This window comes from Gavialis gangeticus, unplaced genomic scaffold (assembly GCF_001723915.1).
Source record: "Gavialis gangeticus isolate Ggan-Ray unplaced genomic scaffold, GavGan_comp1, whole genome shotgun sequence".
Lineage (NCBI taxonomy): Eukaryota > Metazoa > Chordata > Crocodylia > Gavialidae > Gavialis > Gavialis gangeticus.
This window is the reverse complement of record NW_017729024.1, coordinates 77,509,610-77,519,105: the sequence shown is the minus strand read 5'-3', so window position 1 is coordinate 77,519,105 and position 9,496 is coordinate 77,509,610. Positions and strand designations below refer to the sequence as shown.

General features: G+C 41.8%; 1 protein-coding gene and 1 long non-coding RNA gene across 2 annotated transcripts in view; both read left to right on the top strand.

Moving 5' to 3' along the window:
- Positions 1-9,496, top strand: part of MCC (mutated in colorectal cancers) — a 377,421-nt gene that overhangs the window by 47,501 nt on the left and 320,424 nt on the right. The gene's annotated exons all lie outside the window — the stretch shown is intronic.
- Positions 1,585-7,398, top strand: LOC109297490. The gene is made up of 3 exons (XR_002097330.1): positions 1,585-1,799; positions 2,909-2,912; positions 7,387-7,398. It is a non-coding gene; the product is annotated as an uncharacterized LOC109297490 (long non-coding RNA).

Here is a 9,496-nt window from a genome sequence, read left to right as displayed (position 1 = left end):
CAGGGTGGGCAGCAGTGTTGAGTGGGGCCTACGGGGGGTAGGGGGCTGCAGCCATGCTGTAGCCCCCCTGTAGCCCCTCACCCAGCTTCACTGCTGCCCACCTGCCTGACCCAATCCCTCTGCCAGGAAGAGCCCAGCACCACCCCCAGCTCTGAGTGAGCAGCCTGCCCTGACCCCATGCACAGATCTGGGGGAACACGCATCAGTGGGAGCTGCCCACCCCCCAACACACACTTGTCTCTTTTTATCTGCCTCACACTCTCCCATTTCCATTGTATGCTACTATAGGCTTTACGTTTGAATATTAATCTAATACTTTCTAGTGATACCTGCCTAAATAGGGGCAAGCTAGCGACAAAGAGAAATCTAACAATCTGGACAACAGAGCCTGCTTTTTATAAAGTACCTCTCCAAGAAATGACTTCTTTTTGTGCTTGCGGTTCCAGTCTAGTAACATTTCTATTCTGTTAGGTTTAAATTAGAAAGTGAAGATTCTATTAAGATGAAAATTGATTATAGGAATATGGATTTGAGCAAGCTTGGCTTGGCTGAAAGCAGACACAAAGATGGTTTTGTCTGACGAGTGTTTGTATGTTTGTTTGGGGATGGGAGAAGCAGTTTGGTTTTTCAGTCTTTGATTCCAGGCCACCATATGTAATGGTGTTTGTTTGTGTGGAGCTGGATATCAGGTGTAATAGGATTATTCATTGTGTTTATTTGACCCTGGCTTTTATTTCCCTCTAGCAGTACTCAGTCATTCATTTTTCTCATATAAATTAAAAATGGAGATTGTAGATTACATCTGCCAGGACTCATCTGTGTTATGTGGGATGTAGATTTTTTTTTCTCTCTTGAATTTACTGGATCATGACAGAAATATGGATGGACAAGAAGAAAATATTAAACTCTAAGAACTTGCTTCTGTAGCATATTGATATCTTTTCCTTCTCCCTGGTAGATTACTACATCAAAGCCTCTTTTTAAAATTTTTGATACTGTATTTGTGTGTTGCTTGAAAGGTCATCCTGTCATTCTCTCCCTCTGTAAATGATCAGAGCCCCAAGTAACAAGCTTTAGTACAACGCACATTTGTTCAAGTGGTCTTTTAATAGATGCTCTTAACTGAGGCTTTTAATTGGATATTGTACGTGACAGTGAGATTATGTCCTTTATAGGCAAGTAATGTAGGTTCTGTGCAACAAGATAGTGGGTTTTGACCATTCTTTTAAAATGGTAGTAGTGTAGTAATTGTATGTTAAAAAACAAGATAGTGTGTATAAATGTGTATATTTGTATAAGTGGAAAGAGGCAAGGAGTCCAGAACAGCTTTGAGCCTTCTAATTTAATTTAATTACAGTGGCTTTGACTTTCCCTCTGACTGCTGTTTAGAAACCTTGGTTCACGTTTCTCACTCATTTTCTCTTAGTTAGGAGGAGGGTGTGTCCTTGGATCCAAACTTTCAGATCTGTTTTTTTCCAAACTTTTTACATTTTCACTTGACTAAAATCAAGGGCAGTTTGCTTGTTAGACTGAACTAGCACCATCATCATACAGGCAACCTCTGCTTAACTCTTTTGTTTAGCGCTATTTCACTGTAACGCTGATGTTAAATCGATACCTGATTTCATTTAGCACTCAGCAAGTTTTGTTATAACACTCACAGTCGCTATCTTAGGTCTTTAAAAACAATTGTGGTCGCCATCTTGGGTCCTCGAATACTTTCGGTTTCATTTAACACTCATTTTGCTTAACGCTTAGTTTTTCAGAAAGCTATTAAGAGCACTAAGTGGGGGTTGCCTGTACAGCTAAATAATTCCGTATTGATGCGGTGCATTACACAGGCAATAAGCTGAGATTGGGGCCCAGGGTCATACTTTTGTGCCAGTGTTAACCTCCTGGTTTTCAGTTGGCCAAAAAGAGTACAGAATAGCGACAGTAGTAGTAATTTCTGTCCTAACCATGAACACAACTTCATATTTTTTAACCCTTCCAACCAGTAGCCCTTGTTTGGAAAACCAAACTCTTTCTTTTGTTCTTAAAGCACGGACTGCTTGGACAGTCTCATTTGCTGTTGCTAGTGGGCAGTCTACATGAACTCTCAATTTTTTTTTAAAAAACAAAACAAAACAATAGTATATTTAGAATAGTATGCTAAAACAATAGCCTTTCTACTTTCACTATGCTGGGCATGGGAATTCTAGGAATAAATGAAAAGCTTATTGTTTTTAGTGTAAACTGGACTCTTAGAAAGCTTTTCCATAGCAATCAGTAATTCTGGAGCAGTAGATCAACAATCCTTGCTACACTTTCAAGCCCCTTGGAAAGCATCTGCTATAAACCAAAGAGGAGCTGTCATGGCATTTTTAGGAGCGTATGAGTACCACAACTAAATTGTCCAGGGAGTTCTTACCACCCTGGACCTGCAAATTGTATTTTGTTATTACCAGCTCAAGAGAATGGACTTCAGACCGCATACAACGCTTCCTAGACTGTGATGCTAACTCTTACTCATTTGTGTTCTGTGGGGTTGCTAATGAATGACTGGTTGGCCACCCAGCTGCTTTTAAGAACAGTTTGGGTGTCAGTGCCAGAGAAATGCCCCTTTGCTGGTGAGATGAGTGGTCCTTTATATGCCATCTTTCTCTTTCTCTCTCTCTCTATTCCCCACCTCCATTTTGTGAAGAAAAAATTCAGTGTGATTGCTTCATTTTGGTGTACAAAAGCACAGTGTCACTTCCTCAGCAGGGAGACAGATTATAATAATAGCCGTATTGCAGTGTATTGGTAAATTCTGCTTTTCATCATTGTTGGAAGCAATCAAAATAAACTCTGAATTTCAGGAAGGGCAATTTCTGTTCTATGTAGAGTTCATAATGTAATAAGAACCCCACTGATATGCCTGAGTGAGGTCTGTGCCCTTAAGCTAAATGGCCAGCTCCAATTTCTTATGCTGTGCATTTCCTATTACTTTACCAACTTGAAGCTACAATTTTAGGGAAGTGATTGGGGAGGGGACATGGGGGCCAGGAGAGGTGAGACACTGAATTTTACTGCTCCATGCATTTTTAAAGAGGTGTTAAGTACCTATTATTGGTTGAAGCTGATTTTTTACATGAACACTGAATGTGCTTACTGTGCACATGCCTGCACAGTAAGAAAGGGGGAAAAGGAAAATATAATTTATTTTAGCAGCACCCAAAAAGTGCTAGGTGCTTCTTGACAGATAAATCAGGAACGTAAAAACTAATACTGTACATAACACGACAGCAGAGAAGAACAGGAAAGAGAAGGATACTAGCAGTGAGATTATGCATTTACTCAATGAGGCTAGCACACATCATTATAAAAATGGAGTTTTTTGGGAGAAAGGGCAGGGCGAAGAGAGGAATTGAATAGAAGGATTTGCTCAAGTTTTTTTTGGCGCCCATGGGATGAAGTACAGACAGTGAAAAAGGCCAGGTTAATCTAAGCCAGTGATCCTGAACCAGGGGTACACGTACCCCCAGGGGGTACATGAAGCCTGGTCAAGGGGTACGTGAGATATATTTCATACATTGTCTAACACAGGTCAAAGGGCCTAAAAACTTAATTTCCCATTGAAAGGGGGTATATGAAGTCTCACTCTGAGACCAAGGGGTACGTCTACTGAAAAAAGCTAGAACCACTGGTCTAAGCTGTGTAGATTGAACTGTTAAACAAGTGAACAGACATACATTCACTTTTGATTTCGGAAATACAGCCACATGCCAGCAGTAGCCCAGGCCAGAAGCTGGGGGGCACTAGAACATGTCTCTGTACTTGGCTGGAGCAGACAGCTTGGGCCAAAGCTAGCTCGCCCACTCTGTGGGGAGTAGCAGGGTTGAAGGGAGGTGGAAAGCATCCTGAGATGCGGGGGTGCTGTGAGTTAACTTGAATTTGGAGGGGGTGTGGGACACAAGTTAAATAAACCAATTTAACTAAATCACTTAAGTCTTATTCTACATCCATACAGGCTTATCTTAAACAAGTTTTGGCCATTTTAAAAGTAGTTTATGTGTACTGAACTTCTGCTGTATTACATTTCTGAACCGGTTTCCAATCACTTATATCAGTTTGTGTGTAATTTCTCTCTCTAGCCAGAGAAGAAGTGGCTCTTTTGGTGGAGAAACTAAGATACAATCAAACTTCCATCAAACTTAAGAAGAGCATTCCATATATGGAGAGAGGGATGGTAGAAAGGCATAGAAGATTTTATGAGATAATCATGTAGAATGGCATAACTGGTGAGGCAGGGTAGGATGGGAAAGAGACTCTTGGAGTTTCTGATTTTGGTGCAGACCTGTCAGAAAAGTGTCCCCCAGGGCTGGGGGCTATATGGCTTCCAGTATCTCTGGCCCTGGGAAAGACCTACTAGGAACCCACATAGAGCTCCCTTGGAACCCCATCTCAGATTTGGTAAAAATTAATCAAACGTAAAATGTTTCAAATGAGTGTTGCAGGCTCAATGAAATGGCAGTCTTCAACCAAACTTTGTTGTGTCAGAATATTTCCAGCCAGCTCTCTTGTGAAGCATTTGGAAGATGCAGTATTGGGGAGAGAGGCTGGGGTCTGGCGTTTGGGTGGAGAGAAGTAAATTTGTGAGTTTCTGGCATAAAGATAGGAGTGGTCCCTGAGAGAACTGGAAAAGGGCAGGAAGATCTGCAAAGAGTCATAGAGGATTGGCAAGAGAAGTAGGAGGAAACTTAGAAAAAGGCATTTTTTTAAAGCCAAGTTACAATAACATGCCAGATAAGGATCATAAGTTTTTGAGAGTAGGGAAGAGGTGCAAGAGGACTCTGTTCTATTCAGATGAACGTGCTGAGCTTGTTGCAAGGTAAGTTTAAGTATGTGCAAAATATAAGGAGTTCAGTATACTGGAGATGACAGAGTGTATCCAGATGGAAGTTAGAGGAGAGGAATCCAGATTCTGAGCGTAAATTGCCTGCTTGATGAATTTAAAAGTGAAAGGAAGAAGGGAATAAGAGAGAGCAGTGTATTTCTTCTTCAAGAATGAGAGAGATCCATACAAGCTTTTATTCCAAGGAAAAGGAGTCAAGTCAGTGATAGGTATAGAAGGAGGAGAAGAAGAGTGGAGCCAAGAGAGGTTAGGAAGCCCAAGGGGATGGGAATGAGGAAGAAAGCAGGTGATAAACCTCAGTGTTAGTGACTGGAAGAAGCAAGAGAGATTGTCAAGGGTGGGAGAAGAGGCAAATCTTCCTGATCTCCAAATAAGTTAGAAAGCTTTCTTGCAGAGAAAAAAAGAGAATGTAAATAGGATAGAAGTTTTGGAGGAATTTAATTTGCAAATAATTGACACACTTGGAGATATGTAAGGTACAGTTCTTTGCAAGGAAATAAAGAAGGAGAGGAAATATTTGTTAGAATGCCAGCAGCATGCACAGACATTCGTTTATCCAGGGGAAACTTTTTTGGGAGTGCTTTAACCCTGGTTGTTCCCAGGTTTTTTGTTTCCTGGACTGGACATTTTTACTCTGGGAGAAAAAGCCTGAACAGCTGTACACTTGTGTTTTCTCCTTGGAGAGCAGCCATTCTCCCAGGAGAAACTAAAGGCACTTGCACACATGCAGGGGGGGGACCTGCTCCAACTTGATTAATTGAGTCTGCTGGAGCACGTGTCCCAGCAGCACAGTGCGTCTCTATGCTGAGAAGATGGCAGTGATGTGCTTTGAATTAAAACATGTTTGATATGCTTTAGTTCAAAGCGCGCTGCCATCATTTTCTCAGCACAGCAACATGCTGCACCACTGATGCATGTGACATGCGGGTGATTTTAGTTAGTGTAGCTTGCCAATTAAAAGCTCCCACGTTGGAAGCACATGTAAAAATGCTCTAAATGTTTGTACAAGCCATTAGTGTGCAAGAATGTTAAACAAGATGAGACTGGAAGTTTAATACAGGGAGAGTTTGTGCTGGGAAACAAGAGAGAGTAAAGTAAGTAAACTGAAGAGAGAAAAGGGAAGAGCAAAAGAAAAGTAATGGATGTGAAGGACCGGGTTCACTAGGCAGTTTAGAGGCAAGTTTGCTAAAATGGAGATGAGGTGGTTTTGGGAGAAAGGGAGTTAAGAAATTACTGTCTTCTCAGAAAGGTCCCTAACTGTGTTACAGACCTAGATCAGTGCCCTAGTGCTCTGTCTGTCATTCTGCCTTTTTTTAAGACATTCTGGGGTCAGGTAGAATCAGACATCTGTGGATGAAATGACAGAAAGCAAGGGCCTGTTGATTTTGACAGATTGGTGAATGGAGTGGTGAAATAAATATTGAAGCATGAAAAGAAGATTGCTATGGTCAAGGACATGACATTTTAAGTGAATTTAGTATTTCAAGGGGGTGAAAGGGTGAGGGGAACTGTGATTGAAGTGCTGTTTGGAAATCCCATTATTCTAGACAGTATCCATTTTAGACCAATCAAGATTGTGTGATGGAAGGGACAGAACTCTTGTTCTTCAGATTTGAGGACTTCTTCTCTTGATACAAATCAGTAACCTTTGGTAGCATTAAGGTTTGCATCAAAGTGAGACTACTGTCCTTTCCAGTCTCCTTGAGTCCCTTTTAAATCATAGTGCATTAGGGCTGTTGAATAAAGATTGCTCTGGAAATTTTATTCAGGTATTGAGTTTCCCATTCCAAGTTTCTCTTCCATGTTAACTTTCTGCAAGCTAGGACTTTCTTCTGCAACTGCAGCCTACTGATTCTAGGATAGCTGCATATTTTGTGCCAATGTGAAAACTGCATCGTGCACCAATATGGTTTTGTGGTGTTTGGGGGGTTCTTGATAATGTTTGCGTTACATTGAACGGGTAAACTATTTACGACTGCAAGGTGCTGCCTTAAAAAGCTATTTCTCATATTAATACTCCTATGTTTAGTGGATCTCACATTGAAACATTTCAATTATAAAGATAACTAGGCAGGGCAAACTGAAAAACCCTAATTTCATGCATGCTGGAGTTTTGATCAACTAATCATTCATATTATATACAAGGTGGAATCACGTGCCTAAATTCTTTTTTGACTTGTTTACTACGTATGGTGTGGAGGGGAGCGGTTATGTGCATAAGTATACTTACATTTAACAAATAGCTGTTTTTGCTGCAGTTTTTACTCACCATCTGACAAAACAAGAACAGTGGAAAATGTCTTCACATGCAGTGACTGTTGTGCCTGTGGATGACTGCAATACCTGAGGGATTTTGTGAGTGGGAACCCTTGTAAAATTCCCACAGCAGTAAAATTTTCTATATTTTACAAAAATTTCAAAATTAGAAGGTAACACAAGCTGGGGAAGTTGGATCTTATTCAAGAAGAATTACACTGCTTCAGTTGATCTACTATACTAGTTCTTCAGAGATGATAAAAAGGCAGCATCTGCAGGAAACGTGTCAAAATTCGAAGGGAGATCTGGATATGTTTAAGGCAGACAACACTCTTGGGGTAGAGGCGATATCTTTTAATAGACCAACTAGATAGTTGCAACAAATATTTTTTTTATTTGCAAGTTTTCAAGCCCAATGTAAGCAAATAGTCTCTGGTGGCATGCCAGTATGATGTTAGAACCAGAAATAGAAGCCCACAGGCCCCTGTGGAATTCTTTGACCCACAAGACTGTCCTTCCTCTGCATAGCAATAAAAAAGCTTGACAGTTTCTTAAAGAATTTACTGGTTTTTGCCCTTGAAGGTTGCCTGCAGCACAAATCAATGTAAAAATGTATTTTGGCATTTATAATATTCTTATCACCACGGTACCATACTTGAGCACTGCATAGGGATTAAAAGCAGTGAGGCTGCCTGGGGGTGGTCAATTAAAGCTGCGTAGGTTTTACATTTTGGGGATGTGATGTGGTTTTATTGCACTGAAGAAATGGTAGACAATTCATAAAAATTTCAAAGCGGAGCCATTTTCAAATCTTTTAATTATTCAAAAACTTTGAAACATGGTCTAGATGTCAATAATAAGATACTTGAAAAAAATGTGATACCATAATCATGAATTTACAAGGGAGATCAAAGTTAACGATTACTCTGAGGAAAGTATTATCTCTATGTAATAAAGTTGGTGTCTGCACTTTATTGTAGGACCAGAAACTTTGGTCTAACACGGGGCAGGCAATTATTTCATGTGGAGGGCCGCTTACTGAGTTTTGGCAAGCCATTGAGGGCCGCATGACAGGCAGCCAGGGGTAGCCAAATATTAATTTTCTAAATTTTTTTAGGGGCCCCATGGGCCGGATACAATGGGCTGGCAGGCTGCATCCAGCCCGCGGGCCGCATTTTGCCAACCCCTGTCTAACATTTTCAGAAGCAAAGGCTCTAATACAGTGGTCTTCAACCTTTTCAAGTAGGAGATCACCTTTGGCATTTAAAAGCAACCCAAGATCTACTGTGTGCCGGTGCCACCACACACCCCTCCCTCCCGCCCAGCAGGTAAGTCTGTGGGGAAGAAAGCGGGGGGGGGGGCCGATCGAGGCAGAGGGGAAAAAATTATTTGGGGCACATCTCCCCAGCAGGCAAGTCACACCTAGGCGGGGCCCCACTCAACTTACCTGTGCTTTTGCTTTGCAGCATTGTCCTTCACCACAGGGGGCTCGATCTAGTCTCCACTCCTTCCCTCTCCCACGGACTGACCTGCTGGGTTGGTGTGTGTGTGCATACACATGGACACTCAGCCCGCCCACCCTAGCCTTGGATTGACTCCAAGAGGCTCCAAGATCTATTGGTGGTTCAAGATCCACTGGTTGATGACCACTACTTTCTAACACTTAACGCTAAAAGGAGAGCTTTGTTGTCAGTTTATCTATGGAAGGATGCTGCATGTTTTTTAAGCTGTAATCAGCCAGAAGAGGGCAGCCTGCTTACATGAACATTTGGTACTGAATCCTGTCTCTGTTAAGAGTCAATGACAAATTGAAAACAAAAAAGTCCTGTTGCATAAATAATCAGTGAGAACAGGATTAGGGGTCCTGTTACAGGGCTGTAAGTACCTTTTGACATAGGGGTCTAATCTACCTTGCACTGAACTGTCCACGCCAAAAAAAAAAGCATTAATATATTTGCTTTACTAGCCTTTATATCTTAAAATGTACTTATATAAAAAAGTGTTCAAGGCTGTTTACTTATGTGACTCCAAGATGAACATGGGCCGACAGTGCAAGGTCACAGCTGACAAGGCTAACCGGACCTTGTCGCGCATCCACAGGTGCATCTCAAGTAGGGCCAAGGAGGTGATCCTCCCCCTCTACACGACACTGGTCAGGCCACAGCTGGAGTACTGCATCCAGTTCTGTGTGCCCCACTTCAGGAGGGATGTGGACAACATGGAGAGGGTCCAGAGGAGGGCCACTCACATGATCCGGGGACAAAAGTGCAGACCCTACAATGAGAGACTGTGGGACCTGAACCTGTTCAGCCTTCACAAGAGAAGGCTGAGGGGGAACCTGGTGACTGTCTATAAACTCACTAA